Below are 21,107 nucleotides of genomic sequence, written 5' to 3'. Positions count from 1 at the left end.
ACACAGGGGAGGTAGCCTTGGCCACCACAGGGGAGATAGCCTTGGCCACCACAGGGGAGGTAGCCTTGGCCACCACAAGGGAGGTAGTCTTGGCCACCACAAGGGAGGTAGCCTTGGCCACCACAGGGGAGATAGCCTTGGTCAAAAGAGACCTCTCTATCTCGTATGCAGACGGCGCCTCGCGAATCTGCAGAATCTATGAACTAAAAATTGGCTGAACATGGCTGAGAGGTCCGGTACATGGCTGAGAGGTCCGGTACATGGCTGAGAGGTCCGGTACATGGCTGAGAGGTCCAGTACAGAATATTCTTGAAAATATTTTTGCATGTCCAGAAAGGTGTTAGTGTGAAGCTGTTGGTCCCTCACAACGAGAAAACTTATATCGGTGGGGGATAGTGGCGCATTTATAACAGGACTTAGCGGTTCTTGATTAACGTAACGGTACACTCACGCGCCATAGTTTCGATGCACCCTCTACCCCTACTCCTGGCTCGAGGGAAGTCGTAGTCAGGGCTGCAAACCGAATGGTCCCTCTTGTATAGTGATGTTAAGTATAGTGATGGTAAATAAAGTGTCGTGAAGTCACTAAAAAAAACCTGTATCGTGCATATATTCTCTCAAATATTAATTTTTTTTTTCTTATTTATTGGGCACTCCCCTACATCCTTGTGTAAGGTGAAGCGCAGAAGCGTTTACAGCGCCCAACAGGGAAGCATGCAAAGTTCATGCTTGCCTTTATGTCTCATGAGTTAAGGGCGTAGAAGCCTGAAGAGTCAAGGGCGTAGAAGCCTGAAGAGTCAAGGGCGTAGAAGCCTGAAGAGTCAGTGGTTTACGTCATCAAGTTATTGGAAGCTCCAACAACTTGTCCCTGAATACGAATTCGCAACTTTCGACTTACACCAGGTACCTACTGTGCTGCTAGGTGAACAGGGACTAATGGGGGCTAGGAAGTAAATCCAAACAACTTCCACCGGCCCGGGAATCGAACCCGTGACATCTCGCTTGCGAGGCAAGAACGGTACCGCTTCTACCACCGATCCCCCTAAATATTACATCATGAACTGTTATTTGTACAATCCAGCGAAGCTTCGAGCTACCACATTGCACCACTGAACGATGGGTGGGGGGGGTGGGGAGAGGGGTGGTGGGAGGGGGGAGGAGAGGGGTGGGAGAGGGGAGCAGAGGGGGAGTAAGAGGGGAGGAGGGGAGGGGAGGATAGAGGGGAGGATAGGAGGGGAGGGAGAGAGGGAGGAGAGAGGGGAGGGAGAGAGGGGGGAGTGAGGGGGGAGTAAGAGGGGAGGCAGAGGAGGTGAGAGGGGGGAGGAGAGGGGGTGGAGGGGAGGTGAGGGAGTAAGAGGGGTGGAGGGAGGTAAGGAGAGGGGAGGAGAGGGGGAGGAGAGGGGAGGAGGGGAGTAAGAGGGGGGAGGGGGGGAGGAGAGGTGGAAGTGAGAGGTGGGAGGAGGGGGGAGTAAGAGAGGGGGGAGGTGAGGGGGTGGGAGAGGGAGTGAGGGGAGAGGGGAGGGGAGGGGGGTGGGGAGGAGGTAGGAGAGGGGGAGGAGAGGGAGGGAGAGGGGAGGAGAGGGGGGAGGAGAGAGAGGGAGGAGAGGGGGGAGGGAGGGGGTAGGGTGAGGGGAGAGGAGAGGGGAGAGGGAGGGAGGGAGAGGGAGGGGAGGGGAGAGGAAAGAGAGGGGAGAGTGAAAGGGAGAGGGGAGAGGGAGAGGGGGGAGGAGGAGGGAGGAGAGAGGGAGGAGAGAGGGGAGTGAGAGGGGGGGGAGGGGGAGGAGAGGGGGAGAGGGGGAGTAAGAGGGGGAGCAAGAGGGGATAGGAGAAAGGGGGGGAGGAGAGGGGAGAGGAGGAGAGGGAGAGGAGGAGAGGGGAGAGAAAGGGGGAGGGAGAGGGGAGGAGAGAGGGAGGAGAGGGGGTGAGAGGAGGGGGGAAAGAGAGGGGAGGGGGTGAGAGGAGGGGGGTGAGAGGGAGGGGGGTGAGAGGAGGGGGTGAGAGGAGGGGTGGAGAGGAGGGGGGGTGAGAGGAGGGGTGAGAGGGGAGGGGAGCGAGAGGGGAAGGGGGGTGAGGAGAGGGGAGGCGGGGGAGTGCGAGGGGGAGGCGGGGGAGTGAGAGGGGGAGGCGGGGGGTGAGAGGGGAGGCAGGTGGAGTGAGAGGGGGGCGGGGGAGGGGGGGACGTTCGGTATGAAGCCAGGGTTACGACTTCCATCCAGTCAGGAGTAGGGGTAAAAGGTGCATCGAAACTATGGCGCGTGAGTGTACCTATATTGTTCTTTTTCTAAGTGTGAGATTGTCCATTGCCTGTCTTGGTGGTACGGTATGTGACTAATGGTTATATTTTACAGCATCAGGTATCTCAAAATGCCTTGGAAATGACTAATGAATATATTCACTTTCAAAAACCAGGAATATTGCCCCAAGCAAAGCCTTGTATACGTAAGGAGGTAACTTCGCGAGTAGTCAAGATTCGAGAGTTATCCTGTCACTTGAGGCAGACGTAGCTCCTTGCTCGAGTTCCTGAAGCAGCTCACGACACTGCACCTTGTTACTGACGCCTGCTCTATGATAAAACAGATAAACACTGAGCAATATGGAAAGCGGTTTTGTTTACAATGACTGACGGTGTAACTGGCAACCCGTGATATCAATTCGTACCTACACAAGATTCTGTATACCACCAAGACCTAGCGCTGTATTACAAAGGGTCTTTCACAACACCAGCAGACGCCAGTCATTTAATGCATCAGTATTGTAGTGGATACTCTCCCCTACAACCGCCGAGTTGTCACTTGCCATCCGCTTACCAGCCAACCAGCGGCGAGTTCCACAGACCTGGCCTCGCTTTCGGACTGCGCGGCGATTAGCCAGTTACCGCCTTCACCTCAGCCAATCAGCAGCGCCGCTCATTTCCGATCTTTCTATCTCATCCGGCAGAATCATATAAATACCCATACAGACCACATTCACCACCTACTCCGGGTCATCACACGATACCCACCACCCAGATAGCTTAGAAAGCATCCTCTCCCAGCAAGTGCGGACCCCAGTTCGGGGGGCGCGCCACTCCGAAGCTGACCACGTCCAAGAGTGGGGGCTGGTGGTAAGCGTCCACTGATCGGGGGTCCGCTCACACTTGCAACCTGCAGTATCCCTCCAATCTGCAGGTGGGACCACCTCCAATCCCAAACCGGTCTGGCTGCTCCTGGAGCTCCAGCCGGAACCACCAAACGGGCCGCCTATAGGCCCGTGTCGGACTACGGTCCGACAATCTCAACAACAACAACAACAACCGTGAAGGTCATTCAGGAACCGCCAGCCAGCCTTCGCAGTGATCGGACCTCTCTTCAGACCCCTCACCGCTAAAGCCAGCCAGCCAGCCTTTGTTATCCAACTGTTGACGACCGGACCGAAACCGATACTCACCTTTAACGAGGGAACACAGAATCTTCTCTGGAGGACTCACTAGAGGGAACACCCTTACTGTGTCACCACGACTGCTCTGGGAGTACTCCCAGACAAGGGCGGCGCAGTTTGGACACCCTGCAGCATCAAATGACTATCACCGGACTACACCACGAGCGATCAGGATTGTCAACACTAACTAGTCCTCCCTACAGGCAGTGTGAGTGACCCACACTCCTGCTGGAGAGCAGCTATTCACCTCCCTCCCAGGAGATAGTGAACACTGAAGGGGGACAGGAGCAGAACCTATCCCTCCGCCGAGCCTTCCTGGGTACCGTGATCGTGCGGTTCCACCGAGGAAGGGGTCGCATTCCTGAATCCTTAACCCCTTGAGTTGGCACACTAGCTCACACCTATAAGTGAGCAAATAAAAACACTGGGAAAGTAGGCTCCCCTAACGGGGCTTCTGGGAGAGAGGCATTGGAACCATCCCACGACCACTCGACCATCAAACGGCGGTGGGGGATGTTCAAATTCCATTGTTAGGATACTCTCCCGGAATAGGTAGGACACAAGCTTCGCCCCACGCAACGGTGACCTTACCCACCACTGGACGGATGGAAAAAAGGACGACCAAGCATGACAAAGACAAAGAGTAACAGGATTCGGGCGCGCTCCCTCCGTGGGGGCGTATCCGAAAAACGCAAAGAAGAGCTCGGCACTATCTTATGTGCCCACCTCAACATCAAATTCGCGGCCCTCATCGAAGCAAGAGACTCATACATAGTTCTCTGCTTAGAAGAAAAAGATGTCGACCTTATGCTTGCCTCAGATGCAGTCAAAAAACTGAAGAGGGAGAACTTTGAAATAGTTGCACCACCCCAAGTAGGAGCGAGGAAATCCATCGAATTGAAAAGGGTGGACAAGTTCATCACGCAGAAGATACCAAGCGACATCGTAAATGAAATAAAAGAGAAAAACACCTGGGCAAAAGTAAAGGAGGTAGTGTTGATGCCAAATGCACCAACTATGATGAAGATCAGATTCACTGAGATCTCCATGGCTCAGAAGGCGAAGAAAAGCGGTATAAGCATACCACACTATCATATACCGAAACACCAAATAGAAAATGAAAAATTTTACCCAATAACACCATGCTGGACATGCTATAAGTACAACCATACCTCAGCCAGCTGCCCTGAAAAGGACAAGAAGTACTGCTCGGAATGTGCGGCGGAGGGTCACACATTCAGAGACTGCACAGACAAGGATAAGCCAAAATGCCTAAACTGCAAAGAGGATCACCGGACACTGGCAGCCCGGTGCCCCACAAGAAAAGAAATAATAAAAAACCTAAAAGAGAAAAAAAAGGCCAATAAGAAAATGGTACTAGACCCAAACAAGACCTATGCAGCCATTGCACAACTTCAGGACACAACAAAAAAGGCCCTGGAAAAATCAAAAGTGCACCCAACTCAAGCCACCTACCTTAAACCTAACGAAGGCCTCCCATTCACAATTTTGACAGCAATAATTTACGCACACATCAACAACGTTGCCAAACCAGGAACATTCGGGAAAACCATAAATGAGATGTTCGCTGCAAACAATCTACCCCATGTGAACTTCCCAGACGATGCTCCATCGACAGAGATATTTAAAATTATAACAGAAAGCAGCCTGGGAATAGAAAAAACTCAGGTGCAACCGCACCAGAAAACAACGGACAAGATAGGAACCAAAACGCAAGCATCAAATCCAGAACAGAAAAGTGAGGCGATGGTAATGGAGACAGATACCGAGGACTTACTAAACAGATCATACCCTCAACCAGTCAGCACAACAGACAAGCCACAGATACAAAAAACGGACTCAACAAAACCAAAGGCACGGAAGGATATCACCACTGGCCACCGAGCCCCACCATCATCACCAACTAAATCTCAGAAGACTCCTGACTACGGCGAGAATATCGGCATTCGATTTTTCTCCGTCAACTCACAACCGATAATCCCTAACGAAAAACTTATACAAGAAATACAAGAAGGCAATATAAAATACACATTTAGGGACAAGAGAGTGGAGGAGCCACACATTGAAACCCTAATCAGAAGCGGGAGAATCAACACCAAATACAACATTAAAAAAGTCGACATTACAATATAAAGGAAAATAAGAACAGGCCTAAAAGAGGAACGGCAGAGATATCCGACAGGAGAGACAAGAGCCGGCAAGCAATTTGGACTGAGTTCGCGGGATCCACGATTGAACAGAACCGAAACATAAAGATTCTACAACATAATGTCCTTGCCTGGACACAGATACGGAAAACAGAGCTAACAAATGCATACAACACATTGGATCCGGACATAATACTAATCAACTCACATAGTCGGAAAAACAGTGACAAAATCAAGATCTTTAACTACCATGTACATCAAATGAACATACATGACGAACCACATGACGGAATAGCAATAGCTATAAAACGCAACATACAATACAAAATCATTGACAACTTTCAAAGTAACTTTCTTGCAGCCGAAATAAATACAAGAGGCCCAAAAACTATTGGAACTTCATATCTAACATTCAGAAGGCCAATATTCCCTACAGGGGACATCTTAAAACTAATGAGGCAAAACAATCCAACATAATTCATAGGAGACCTCAACGCTAAACACACAACCTTAGGACACAATATTAGAAACCCAGGAGGAAAAATCCTCCATGATCTAGTCGAACACGGGACAATAACACACCTCGGGCCCGACTTCGAAACTTACGCCAGCCGGTAACTATGGAAAACCAGACATTGTTTTAACCAATAGGCATCACCATCTAAACGTACGCTCGGAAACCATATTCTCTAGCCCACCTGAGTCGGTGCTGGAGTTTAGTACAGTGTCCTTTCTGGACGGGGGCCCACTAACTATCACGAGGCAACACATGCACGAATATACACAGTCATAGTACGGCTGTATAGATGACATTATGTATAAGTATTGTATATGGCATTTTATACTCTGCATTATCTTCATTATATATGAACACGAAGAAAAATTACCATAGGTTGTAGTTACGAAAGTATGAATGGAAATAAACACTTCCAAACCACCCAGTGAATCCTCACAACGTTTACAGTGCTTGTGTGTGTGTGCCAGACCACGATGCTTCCACCACACCCCATCATTCACGTAACTATATGGAAAATCGTGTTTAATTTAACTACATATTTCAAAAACCTTAAATTACATGTGGATCAGTCACTCCTCATTTGACACACTTATAGTGTAATACTTTGACAATCCCACCTGGGCACATGGAGGCCCACGGTAACTCTCACGGGGCAACATACGCACGAACGAACACACACACACACACACACACCGTGTAACTTTATATGACGCGTTGTCTGACTTGGGGTGGCTTTGAGCGAACCATACACTTGATATTACAATTTATGTATCCTGCCTGCCCATGATTTACAACAATAACTGAAGGGTAAAAGTTACAATATCATACTAATAACACTGTCATGTATTGATACTATGACTAGTTACCAAGATACAGAGCACGATGAACATAACATGATAATGATAGTGAAGCCTGGAAGGGTTCATATCATAACTTGTGTGTTCGTGCGTATGTTGCCCGGTGAGAGTTACCGTGGGCCTCCATGTGCCCAGGTGGGATGGTCAAAGTATTACACTATAAGTGTGTCAAATGAGGAGTGGGACGGCCCAGTATGGGCCAATAGGCCTGTTGCTGCAGTTTCCTCCATTCTTATGTTCTTATGGACATAAACTCGCATGTTCACACCAGCTCAGCTCTCATGTATTCTTACCTGGTAGACTTTCTCCTTTTTTTCAGTGCATTTACAAAGTATATAGTATATAGATGGAGCTACGAGTCAATTTAGAAGTACTAATGACATTGTCTGGACTTTGTTTTGAGAATGCCTGATGCTAGGTAAACATGACAACATAGTGCTGTTATTGTTTTGATGATTCACTAATGAACTACTGGGATATATCATTTATATTAATTAATGGGTAAAATTTTACTTTAACTACCATAAGTATTTGGATGTTTAGAGTCGAGATAGGCTATATTGGGTAAATTTTAACTTTTGGTCATCCCTGTACTTAGATGTGTAGACTATGTTATTTTTTCTGGTGGTTTGCGATGTGTTATGAACGATTTAAACCTTCATTTCTATATGAAATCACTAGTTTTGAGTTACTACCCCCCTTACTGATGTATGTTAATCTGACCTTATAACTCACCATACCCTAACCTAACCTAACCTAACCTATGACCTGTATTTTCTTATGCGATCAAAAAAAAATTTGCGAGAGAAATCCCGTAGAGATAATGTCTTATTGTTTAAAGTACTTAAACCCAGTTAGAATATTAAGGTTCCCCAGATGACCAAAACCAAAATAATACCAATATTGTTTGGAATGTTTGTACGATGAAATTTGTAGTATGGGCAGCTAATGTCCATTGAATTAGTTATGTGCTTAGTAATATTTATATGTTCAATATAGTATTACTGTGTTGCACAGTAAAGCACAATTAATTGTCTAATAATATTTATTTACAGGGCCAATCAGCCGAGAAGGTTGGACTACTACTTCCAGGGTTCACCAAGGCAAATGAAAGAAATTTACCAAAAGTAGATGTCTTTATGATTGTAGAGTATTATCGAGAACTCCGCCATCCAGCTATGAAGCACGTTAAATTACATCTGTCATCTGATCATCTCAAGCCCATTCCCTGGCCTTGGTCGTCCCTAGTCCTTCCACAACATTAAATATAGACATCAGTGACGAAAACTTACATTTTCCAGACATGAAATAGAGAACAGTGATGAAAACTTCCATGATGGAGTTATCGGTCTTTTGCATCATTAAGGCACCCAGCAAGTAAATACACACGGTGTTACTTGAGCAGTAATTTATTTTAACCTAAAGATAAGGTATGCCTGTGTATATCAACTTAATGCTCACACCAAAATGATCTTCACAACAGTAGGCGCTGGATTCTGACATGGAACTGTCGTCGAGCAGCTAGCCACCATCTCTTATCTTCTTATCTTTGGGTACTGTGATGAATATTTAGCCTGGTGAGGATTTGTCGGTACTCGTGCACATTGGCACGAAGCACCAACAACTCTTTGTCCTTTCCTTGAACATTGTATATGGCCACAAGTCTTGTATTTCTGCTGGTAACAACACATACACCACAGCTGGCTGCCTCAGGCTCTCTCTTGGCGGCTCGAGCCAACCGGTGACGTCATAAGCAATCACAGAGCTTCTCGCAGTCACGTGACTTTTTAGCTATTTTAACCCCTATTTTTTGCACTTTTTTGCCTAATTTATTTTAAAATATTATTACCATAGTGAAGCGTTTTAAGCGTTTTCTTTACCCATTGACCTGCCATCTTACGAAAATATTCCGACCGACAATTCGTCCATTTTTCTTAATATGCAATAAATACCAAAGAAAAAAAGTGGTAAAGTACAGACACCGAACACTGCAAAAGGGAATAGAAAGAAAAGTTGTTCTACGAGGATAATACATATTATAATGAGGTTAAGATTTGTTTTAGGACCAACACGGAATTTCATTTTTTTTATACGCGTATAGGGGAAAGAAAAATAAATAAATGCCGTTATGCCGAGGCATAATTTAGTATTATAATTTTTGTGGACTAAGTGTTCTGATTATTTTCTATTCAAAGCAGCAGTAATTTTAGCAAGTTTGGAGAGATCTTCTTGTACAGTATATATTGATGATTACCTATGTAAGAATTTTCTAGAAAGTATTACATCATTTTTTTTTATGATTTACTAAGGTATTGTAAGCCTAGATCATTCTAGCACTCTCCAGGTGCATCTCGTTCCGACCTGCAACGCCTGGATGTCGCTGGAATGCTCTAGGCGTCTGAAGAAAGATAGGTAAACATCAGCGAGATGGCTGGTGAAGGAGTCGCCCGTTTCTGCTCAGAGTGTGAAGTACAAGCTTAGTGACAGCTGAAAATAATTGGTGTTCAAGTATTGTGGAATTGTTGTGAGCGATATTAAGTGAAAAGACTAAGGAATTGTGCACTGGTAGTGTGCTGACTGTTTATATTTGAAGTGAGAAGTCCGGTGGTAAAGACATTCCGTACACAGTTTTGTGAAGATTTAGTGATTATTAAAGAAGACTACAGCTCACAAGTGTGTTTCTGTGACCTGGTGGAAATCTACCTGCCTGTTGTTTTCTGTACACTGATACCGATCGTCGTGACATAACCGTAGACTGGCGGGACAGCCATTGGTGTCGACGACACTTGTGATATATCTACTGCTTCTGTATATACGACCTGGCCGCTGGTAACCAGCGGTGGACGCTAGTAAGCAGTGAAAGGGGGTTCGTAACAATACTTTAATCTATTACGTTTCCGTCTCAAATGTATTTTTTCGAGTATTTTAACTGACATGACCCCCTCCCCCAAATAACCAATAATATTGGTTGTTCAAAGTGAGTAGGGCTTTGAAGTAGAGGGAAAATGTGGGGAAAATTAAAAAATCTTACCTAACTTGCAAAATGGTTAAGAATTGCCTTCGAGTTTATGCCCCCCCCCCCCTCAGCTGAACACCGCAAATATCACTACATACTAAACCCCGAAAACACCACCACTATCACATACTACGGGTAAATACTGAAAAAAAAAGAATAAGGTGTTTTTGTATTATGATTTGTATAGGTTAGCTAAGGTTTTCAAAAGTTTGTTTGGTGTTCTTTTTCGTATTTTACCCCATTTTTTCCCTTTACTTCAATGACCTGCCCACCTTGAACAACCATGATTGTTGGTAATCGGCGGGGGAAGATGGCCATATCTTCATAACAGCTCATTTGCGAAGGAATTGAAGGTCAGATTCATGTGACACAACACAAAGTACACCAGGGAAATTTGTTTTAGTAGTTTCTACGTTGGTTCTAAAACGAATCTTTACCTTATAATAATGTTGAGGTGAAACAAGTTTATGTAGGTTAGTTTGGTTTATTTTATGAACAATAAATTATGTAATGTAGCAGTATGATACATCGTAAAGTTCCCAATTCAAATTTCAAACGAAGGGAGATGTGTAAATGATGAATTGTTGCAATTTATCTATATATATATAAAACAAAGAAGCCTGTCTGTTTGTGTGTGTGTCCGCACGAGAAACTACTTTACCGATCTGTAGTGATGATAGATGGTGTTATATGTAGTGATGATGGATGGTGTTATATGTAGTGATGATGGATGGTGTTATATGTAGTGATGATGGGTGGTGTTATATGTAGTGATGATGGATGGTGTTATATGTAGTGATGATTAGACAATAAAATAATAACAGTTTAATGCAAAAAAAAAATATACTTTGCTGTACCGTTGTAGTGAAAAACATGGTGGAACTTACATACACCGTTAATGAACTATTGATGGAAGAAGAAGTTTTGGGGACTGAACAGTGAGACAATGTGGAGCCTCCCGGAGGGTGGCGTCCTACCGTTGCCTAGCGGATGAGCCGCCTGGAGGACGGCGATTCTGCTAGTATTAAATAAAAAGTTCCTGAAGTTTGCACCAATGCAATTATTCTTTGGTTACACAACACTAAGCAGCTTTACATGGTTACTATTGTTTAACATGACATTAAAAACGGGAGCAGTACTAGAATTCTGGAGGATAGCGAGTGTAAAAAAAAATTAAGAAGGGAGATCGTTCACTATCTTCTAATTACCGCCCAATCAGTTTAAAATCATTTGTAGGCAAATTGCTAGAAGCAATAGCTTGAAACTCAATTCGAAATCACCTCGAGAAACACAAGATGATCAATGATTCCCAACATGGCTTCACAAGTCGGCGTTCATGTCTGGCAAATCAATTATTCGTTTAAAACGGTTTTCGAATCAGTGGATGACGGACACGATTATGATGTGGTTTACCTCGACTTCAGCCAGCTGTGGTGTATGTGTGTGTTGTTACCACCAGAAATACAGGAATTGTGGTCATATAATGTACAATGTTGATATACACAGCCATACCTTATTTTTAGGTTAAAATAAATTACTGCTCAAGTATCATCGTGTGTATTTATTCGCTGGGTACCTTAATGATGCAAAAGACCGATAACTCCAACATGGAAGTTTTCATCACTGTTCTCTATTTCATGTCTGGAAAATGTAAGTTTTCGTCACTGATGTCTATATTTAATGTTGTGGAAGGACTAGGGACGACCAAGGCCAGGGAATGGGCTTGAGATGATCAGATGACAGATGTAATTTAACGCGCCTCATAGCTGGATGGCGGAGTTCTCAATAATACTCTACAATCATAAAGACATCTACTTTTGGTAAATTTCTTTCATTTGCCTTGGTGAACCCTGGAAGTAGTAGTCCAACCTTCTCGGCTGATTGGCCCTGTAAATAAATATTATTAGACAATTAATTGTGCTTTACTTTGCAACACAGTAATACTATATTGAATATATAAATATTACTAAGCACATTAACTAATTCAATGGACATTAGCTGCCTACCATCCAAATTTCATCGTACAAACATTCCAAACAATATTGGTATTATTTTGGTTTTGGTCATCTGGGGAACCTTAATATTCTAACTGGGTTTAAGTACTTTAAACAATAAGACATTATCTCTACGGGATTTCTCTCGCAAAATTTTTTTTGATCGCATTAGAAAATACAGGTCATAGGTTAGGTTAGGGTATGGTGAGTTATAAGGTCAGATTAACATACATCAGTAAGGGGGGGTAGTAACTCAAAACTAGTGATTTCATATAGAAATGAAGGTCTATATCGTTCATAACACATCGCAAACCACCAGAAAAAAATAACATAGTCTGCACATCTAAGTACAGGGATGACCAAAAGTTAAAATTTACCCAATATAGCCTATCTCGACTCTAAACATCCAAATACTTATGGTAGTTAAAGTAAAATTTTACCCATTGATTAATATAAATGATGATATAATGCAATGCAGTCTCAAAATAAAGTCATTACTTCTAAATTGACTCGTATCTCTATCTAGTATTGATATACTCTGTAAATGCACTGGGGAAAAAAGAGAAAGGCTACCGGGTAAAAATACATGACAGTTGAGCTGATGTGAACATGAGTTTTTATGTCCACGGCACATTTCTTCACTTACGAAATGCCCATGACATAGAATCTTAGACCATAAAAAAAAACCTTCAAACTTATCTGAACAGGGCATTTGTAGTCTGAAGAGCCATCCTTTAGACTGAGTTTGAGAACGTCGTCTGCGGGGAAACTGGTGACGTCATTACAAATGGCGGCCCTGTTTCTCAAGAAATAAACTTACCTCGAGTATTATAGCAGGACTTGAAACTTTTATTACAAATTATATATACCGTATCGCTCTACGAACGTGGCAGTGTATTTCTTGTGTTTACTCAGAACCGACAGCTCGTGCATTCTGCATTCACCGAGTGTCGACCTTCTTTACAACCAATGGTACGAACGTACTCTCAGGTCCACAAATAACGTACAATTACACCATTTCCTTCCTTAGGCTTTAGTAAGCCCCTTTATAATATTTATACTGTATATACTTGTCACACTTGCCAGATGCTTCTGGTGTCATTGTACAGGGGTACCTAGTGACGAATCCAGGTAAAAAAGTCACAGATAAAAAAGTCACAGAAAAAGAGTCACAGGAAAAAAAGTCACAGGAAAAAAAGTCACAGGAAAAAAAGTCACAGGAAAAAAAGAAAAGTTAACTGTCGAATTCTCACATTTTTAAGGTTAATATGTCAATCAGTTTCAGTAACCTAACCTAACCTTTATTACCGGCCACCATAAATTAATTGACTTTTTTTCCTGTGACTTTTTTCCTAGCCAAAATTGTGACTTTTTTTCTGTGACTTTTTTCCTGTGACTTTATTACCGGCCACCCCTAGTGACAGCACTAGGATCCCGCTTCCTCTATCAAGGAATACACAATTGAAATTGAATTGAATTGAATTACACCATGATGCTTCAACAAAGTTGCTTTCATTGGTACCAAATATCAAAATAAGTAATTTCTGTTTAATATCGCGGGGACGGCTAGGAAGTTAGGTAAGGTTGGGTAGGTTTCTTTGGTTGGTTATGTCAGGTTCGGGGGGGATGAAGGCCATAATTCGAATGAATCACACCAAATACCAGGGGGAAACTGCAAATTTATGGTTGAACAGTAGTTGGGGATGAAACTGCAAATTTACAAACACTCCAATAGGGCGTGTAATTATATTTGACGAGTACTTCGCAAAACTACAGCATGATCTAAACAAAATTTTTTCATTAAATTTAACTTTAAAAATTTGTAAAGTACTCGTACTTAGCCGAGGAGATGTAAATAAAGAAACCAGACATCAGATGAACAACGTTGATATAGAGCAACTCCGACTGTGAGAAAGTTTTGGGGGGTAATTAGTAAGAATCTTAAACCAAGTCAACAATGCGTATTTGCCCGAAACACGGCTAACAAAATACTTGGGTTCGCACAAAGTAGTGTGAGTTACAAGACTAGCGAGGTCATCCTAACATTATATCTTGAGCTTGTGCGACCTCACTTGGATTACGCGGTTCAGTTTTGGTCACCGTACTTCAATATGGATATAGAATCCCAAGAAAGAAATCAGAGGAAGATAAAAAGAGTAATCCATGACATTAGAAACTCTGAGTAGAGAGACAGATTAGGGCATCTGAATTTGCACTCACCGAAGTTTCTCTTCGTGGGGTCGGGAGCATGAGAAGAATGCAGGTTTGTGGCCAAGGAGATAGTCTTCATGTATACCTACTCCCTACAGTCAGCCCGAGACCGGAAACAAGCGTTGAATCATTTTCATCCTTAAACATCTGTTTTGTCAATATTCGTACAGTATTTCTCACTGAGAATTCATATTTCCGAAATTTAATATTTATATCCCTCATTCATATAATTCTCACAATATCATGGACAAAACGTTCTATTGTTTAGTTGGCACATCACGAATAATGTGTCTCCGGAAAGCACTCCCCCAACCCACACTGTTCCGAACTTCCGATGACACTGGACAGCAGGCACGAGCGCAGGCGCACAGGCGATAGCGAACTTGCCAAGTGGCGAATTAAAATTGGGATCCAAGGCACAAAACTCCAAAAGAAATAAATTTAGTACTGTATTAGAGATGAAAACAGTGATAATAATGGAAATATCCGATGATGTGTTAGAATGAGTTAGTGTGGGAAACAAATATATGGGGAGAGAAAATGTAAATACAGTACAAACAAATTATGTTTTACATAAGGAAGTCATAGATTGCTATAATACTGTACATTAAGTCACAGGTTATTATACAATACGGTTGATTATAAAAATATACCAAATCTGACCAATACCGAGTAGGGGTCAACATATGGCAATATAGTTGTTATAATGTTATTACTGCACTTCAGCAGCTAAGGTTAGTAATTGCACTATTTCACCAATAATTAAAATAATTAGACAAAACTCAATTTGAAAGCAGTAAGAGAGTATATATGGATATCCTTAGCGATAAAAATTATTTGATGGATCCTGTAAACAGTTGTGCTATAAAATACACTGTAGTTGTGTAACTGGCGAATAACTTACAGGTATGTGTATTAAACCTTGTTCAACAGTTCACACTGGTGTGAACATTGATTATAAGAGGTTATAAATTGGCTATTCAAAGTTCAAACGTCGAGTGTTAGACATATATTGGGCAATTTCAACAGTGGTATACGGTGACATGCTTGCCTCTCGCCACAGTGATCCACATGTGATTGTCTTTGGTTGGGTGTCAGAAGGGTGATGCCCAGCGTGACACTGTCATAACGTGGAAGGTGTTCTCAAGGTACAGTACTCCAGTTTCTTCCTGTACTAAACAAGAGGCGCCATTAGTAAAAAAATTAAAATCTTGAATGCTTAGGTCTGACGCCTTCGTCTAGTATACTCAAATCACACACACACACACACGTGACTATATATATATATATATATATATATATATATATATATATATATATATATATATATATATATATATATATATATATATATATATACGTATCATCATTGGGTATGACTTTGCTTGGGAGATTGGTATCCCCGCATCCCCTGAGCAACGCTCTTGTGCATTATGCAGAAGACCCGACAGCAGCACCCTTATTCATTACCTCCTAAGATGTCCCCACACACAACGCTTCCGTGACGCCTGCTGGACCACCACTCCACGACCCCCTGACGGAGACACGATGATCCTCCCCATACTGGCCAGATATTTTGTAAATAATATTGATTATGTGTTAAAGGAATATCCTTCCTTCCTTAGGCTTTAGTAAGCCCCTTTATAATATTTATACTGTATATACTTATCACACTTGCCAGATGCTTCTGGTGTCATTGTACAGGGGTACCTAGTGACAGCACTAGGATCCCGCTTCCTCTATCAAGGAATAAACAATTGAAATTGAATTGAATTGAATATGTATATATACATATATATATATATATATATATAGTCACATTCAATTACTCATTCTACTTATTCAGGAAATGCTAACGACGAGAAAGATTAAGTAAGCAAATTAGCATATGAAAGATATAGAATGTAAACATAAGTGATTCCAGAGGTTAACTTACGTGCCAAATCGTTGTTGTTACGCCACCAGTCACCTGGGTCACTGAAGTAGACATGTTATAAAACAAATCTCAACTTGTGTTGTCTTTTTGTCCCTGCTTTCTCTAGTTCAATTCTTTATTTTTTGTTATTTTTCTAATGGTTTCTATTCACTGCCATTATTGCTAAAATATGTTAATTAAATACATATAATGACCAGTTAACAAGCTATTGATATGTGGTAATGTGGAGCCTGACCAGCAAGGAGAGTGCAGGCAGTGTTCGTGGCGAGCAACTCACCTCCGCCGCCACCAGCCTCGCTAGTATCCGCTCCCTACACACTACTGAAGGTACACTGAGCCTGCATCACCCCTGCTGCTCCTCTTGCTGCCAGGACTTACCCGCCATCACTGGAGGCGGCGCTCCACGCCCGGGCCCCGCCCACAAAATACAATCTACACGCCCTGACCCACCACAGATACCCACAAAGACCCCCCCCCCCAGTCACCTTCACACCCTGACCCACTACAACTACCCACCAAGATCTTCCTCTCCCACCACTTACCCACCATGACCCACCACCTACACGCTCTGACCAACCACCTATAAGTTCGGACCCACCACCTACACGTTCTGACCCACCACCTACAGGTCTTAACCCACCATCTACACGCCTAAACCCACCACCTACACGTTCTGACCCACCACCTACAGGCCTCAACCCACCACCTACACGCCCTGACCCACAGGCCTTAACCCACCATCTGCACGCCTTAACCCACCACCTACACGTTCTGACCCATCACCTACACGTTCTAACCCACCACTACACGCCTTAACCCACCACCTACACACTCTGACCAACCACCGGCACGCCTTAACCCACAACTAACGTGCCTTAACCCACCACTTACGCGCCTTAATCCACCACCCATACGACTTAACCCACCACCTACACGCCTTAACCCACCACCTACACGCCTTAACCCACCACCTACACGGATCCTCTTAATTTTAATGTGCAATTTTCCCTTGGATGAAATAAATATGTGATGTTATGTCTATTTGCTACTACCGAGTGGAGACAGCGCTCTCCTCCTGTCCTAAAGGTCTCTGGTTGGCATCCCAGTCGTGGAAGTAAAGGCGGTCAAGTAGTGTTTGTTGCATTGGGTTCTTGTTTACCAAATAAAGGTTAGTAACAATGCACTTTACGGGTCCCACTTTCATATTACTTAGGACTAATAAGAGAAAACGGGAATCATTTTTCAAATATAATAACTCTGAATTTAGAAATTATTTCTTTCGCAGGATAAATTCGACAGTTTTTTGTTACGGCACGACTGAGTAACGTAGTTATTTGACGTAATCTTGTTTGAGTTAACTTATCATAATATCTTCGTCGCGCTATCTTCCACTTCAATCAGCTCTGTTACAATAGGTTTCATCTTTCATAATTCCATTCATTTGCTCAAACGGTCTTTTCTTTTTCTTTTATCCTCTTCACCAATTGATCGGCTCGTTAGTAGCTAGAGCGATCGGTCACGTCTCTGTTACGCACTGTTGGCAGGTCCTGGGCATGCACCGGGCTCTTGAATGTACTTGAACCTGCTCCAGTGTTGGTTAAGTCTGGTCTTGAAAGAGCTCACTCGGTGCCGTCACAACACTTTCTGGTAGATTGTTCCAAGAGTTCACAACTCTCACTCCGAAAAAGTTTGCCCTCACAGTTTTCTGGACCTGCGGCTTCTTCAATCTTGAGCTGTGACCCCTTGTGGGGCGGGCGTCCGCCAGCCTCAAGTAAGGACACTCGACTGAGTAGTGCCCCTTGAGATGCTTATACACCTCAATTAGGTCGCCTCTTGCCCGTCTGTAGTATAAGCTAGGCAAGTTCGGGCAATCTCTCAGGGTAGCTGAGGTGCCGAAGTGCAGGCACCAGTCTGGTGGCCCTCCTTTGAAAATTTTCAACCAACTGACAGTCCCTAGTATATCTCGGGGACCAGACAGGGTGACAGTACTCCAGATGGGGAAGCACTTCACTCTTGAAGATCGTTACGAGGGACGGACCGTCTAGATATCTGAACGACCTTCTTATAACACCTAATAATTTATTTACCTGATTTACCTTCTTCTCGCAGTGGCCCGAGAACTTCAGCTCATTGTCAACATACACACTTGGATCCCTCTCACATTGTCTCAAAAAGTACTGTTTCTTTATCTCGTTGGGACATATGATACGCCTCCTTACCGTTGGTACGCCCCAGGTGCATCCTCTTACACTTCGTGACATTGAATTTGAGCAGCCATTTCTTCGTCAATCCTTGGAGCCCACAGAGGTCCTTCTGCAGCTCTTCACAGTCTGCCTGGTTCTTGATTTCCCGAAATAACTTGGCTTCATCGGCAAACATTTGTATGGAGGAGTGTACAACGTCAGGCATGTCATTTATGAAACAAACAAACAACAGCGGGCCCAATACACTGCCCTGTGATACCCCGCTTGTGACAGGTACGGATGATGATTTCGTGCCATTAATAACCACACACTGCTTGCGGTCATGTAGAAAGTCTTCTATCCACGCTTGGACATTTCCCCGAATTCCGTACCCTTCCATTTTGATTTTCAGCCTTTTGTGGGGTACACTAACGAAATCCTTGGCAAAATCTAGGTATATATTGTCGATATTACCACCCCGTTCCAGAATATGGGTCCAAATATCCAATACCTTGAGCAATTGTGTTAAGCAGGAGTGCCCCGGCATAAAACCGTGTTGGCAATCCTTTACAAGGTTGTTTCGTATTGGATGTTCCATCGCGGCATCTCTGATAATACTCTCAAGTACTTTACATATTATGCTAGTCAGGCTCACCTGTCTATAGTTGTTCATGGAGTGACGATCGCCCTTCTTGAAGATAGGACTCACATAAGCCACTTTCCAATCACTGGGGACCTTTTGTTCATCCATTCATTTACAGAACAGGATCTTCAGGGGCTCGGCAAGCTCGTTGCACAAGTCTCTTAGCACTCTGGGATGCACTACATCAGGGCCGGGACTCTTATGGACCTTTAGCTTTGACAGTTTATTTCTAATTCCCTCTACTGTGAACACAATGTGGGTCAGTGCTGTGTCGAACCTTCTGTCCTCAAACGCAGGAAGGTTAATCGCATCCTCTCTTGTGAACACTGAGGAAAAGAAGCTGTTTAATGCCTCAGCTTTATCCTGGTCAAAATCTGCGTAACTACCATCTTCAAGCCTCAGATCTGATACTCCTACTCGCGTTTTTAATTTCGACTTTGCATAGCGGTAAAACACCTTTGGGTTTGACTTGACCTCGCTTGCAACCAGCCTCTGGAACTCCTTTTCAGCCCTTCTACACTCTACCTTTGCTTGGTTTCTGGCTCTTGCATACATCCTCCTGTCCTGCTCATCGTTTAACATAACCCATATCTTGAATTTCTGGGTTTTCTTCTTAACTTTGTCGACCGTCGCATGGTTCATGTGTAGGGAGCCCTTCGTATTCCTAGAGGCACTGGGTTTGGTCTTGGGTATATAATTATCGATCAAATAGTCACTTTACTAGTTATCATATTCAGCGTAGTGTCTGCGTTCTTGTGCCTTAATGAGTCAGGCCAGTGGATACCCCTCATCCCGTTGAAATTTCCCTTGTAATATTTGCACCTTGGCCTGGCCTTATCTTGAACTGGGTAACAGTTAAATCTGAATGACAACACTATATGGTGACTGGTGCCAACTGGGACAAGGATGTTCCAGCTTGGCCACCATACCCTCCTCGTTTGTTATGATGAGGTCTAGTGGCTTGGGTGTTTGCTCCCCTCTGTAATGTGTCGGATCTCTAACATGATGGAGCAGAAAATTATCTCTCAGAGTTTCCACAAAAAGAGGAGCAGGGTTATTCAAGTCATTTGGGGTGAACTCGTTTCTCCAGTCGATGTCGCCATAGTTAAAGTCTCCCATGATAAGGAGGTGGATAGGGTTGAGCATCGCTGTGTTGTCTGTTAAGGTTCTTAAGTTCCTTTGATTTAGTGGGCCACAGTTTGGGGATCTGTAGGTACACCCGACAATAAGTAAGTCCCCTCCCTTTAATTTTATTACTTGTTTTAGTCATGGAAATACAAACTTTGCCCCCATTAAGATACAGTATTTACGACTATTAAGTACTACGGCAATAAACTTCAACTTTATTTAAAACCTCTTGCATAATTTTGTTGTGTTTATTGTTAAGATGTTGTTCTAAAACGAGGTATCGGTGGTACTGCCGCAGCTTGCTTACCTCACCAATGAGTTGCCAACCTTTTCCTTTCCATTACCCCCCCCCCCCATCAGGTACAACTCCATCTAGTACCCGGATTTACTTCCAAATACCTGGGATGGGTATAAAGTTTCCATCTTGTAACCTCAAACGAGGAAAGTTAGAAGTGTACAGTCACTAAACATGCAAGTTTATTTCTTCACACGTGATGGGTTGCTTCTTTACCAGAGTTAGGTATGAGTGACCTCTACACCTCATAATTCATTCACAACTTTTTTTTTTCTATTCCCTAGTAGTCTTCTGATAAGAAAATGTTTGCGGCATACATTCTTATTAATTTCGTCTCTAGCCCTTGAACAACCATGGACAGACACAATAATTGATTTTCGGCCGTTCCTGTTAGATCATCGTCACCCTAAAATTCCAACCGCATTGCCTCCCGTGTTTGCGGGCAGTGTGCCACCGGGAGCTAGCAAGTACTGCCCAAACAAAACAAAGCTTGGCAGTGCCTCTGGAATGTTGACCGACTGACCAGAGACGGGTGCTAATGTAGAAATAAATTACCTAAACCTAACAAAGGTCATTAATCTTGTTACACTGATCACAAATATTATACCGCTAACCATGAATAATTACGAGTTAGTAGGGAGCGAGTTGGTCTTGGCACGAATTAACATCATATCTGACACCACTGGACCATGAAAACCAAGGGAAAAAGTTGTAATATTTTTCTTGTTCTCTTAATTGATTG

The 21,107-nt window shown here is 43.5% G+C and overlaps 1 protein-coding gene across 2 annotated transcripts in view; it reads right to left on the bottom strand.

Moving 5' to 3' along the window:
- The window catches only part of LOC121863307, an 83,799-nt gene extending 67,374 nt beyond the window's left edge, over nt 1-16,425 (bottom strand). Inside the window, exon 1 of one of the 2 annotated variants that reach the window (XM_042361928.1) lies at nt 16,117-16,425. The gene's annotated coding sequence lies outside the window, so the exon portion shown is untranslated. Of the gene's footprint in view, nt 1-14,189; nt 14,504-16,116 lie in introns of those variants that run through there. The other variant, XM_042361929.1, reaches the window with a different exon arrangement.
- Nucleotides 16,426-21,107: the final 4,682 nt, after the last annotated feature.

The sequence above is a fragment of the Homarus americanus genome, unplaced genomic scaffold (genome assembly GCF_018991925.1).
Source record: "Homarus americanus isolate GMGI-L3 unplaced genomic scaffold, GMGI_Hamer_2.0 scaffold46197, whole genome shotgun sequence".
Taxonomy (NCBI): domain Eukaryota; kingdom Metazoa; phylum Arthropoda; class Malacostraca; order Decapoda; family Nephropidae; genus Homarus; species Homarus americanus.
Note: the sequence above shows the minus strand (reverse complement) of the source record. Positions and strands in the feature narration are given on the sequence as shown.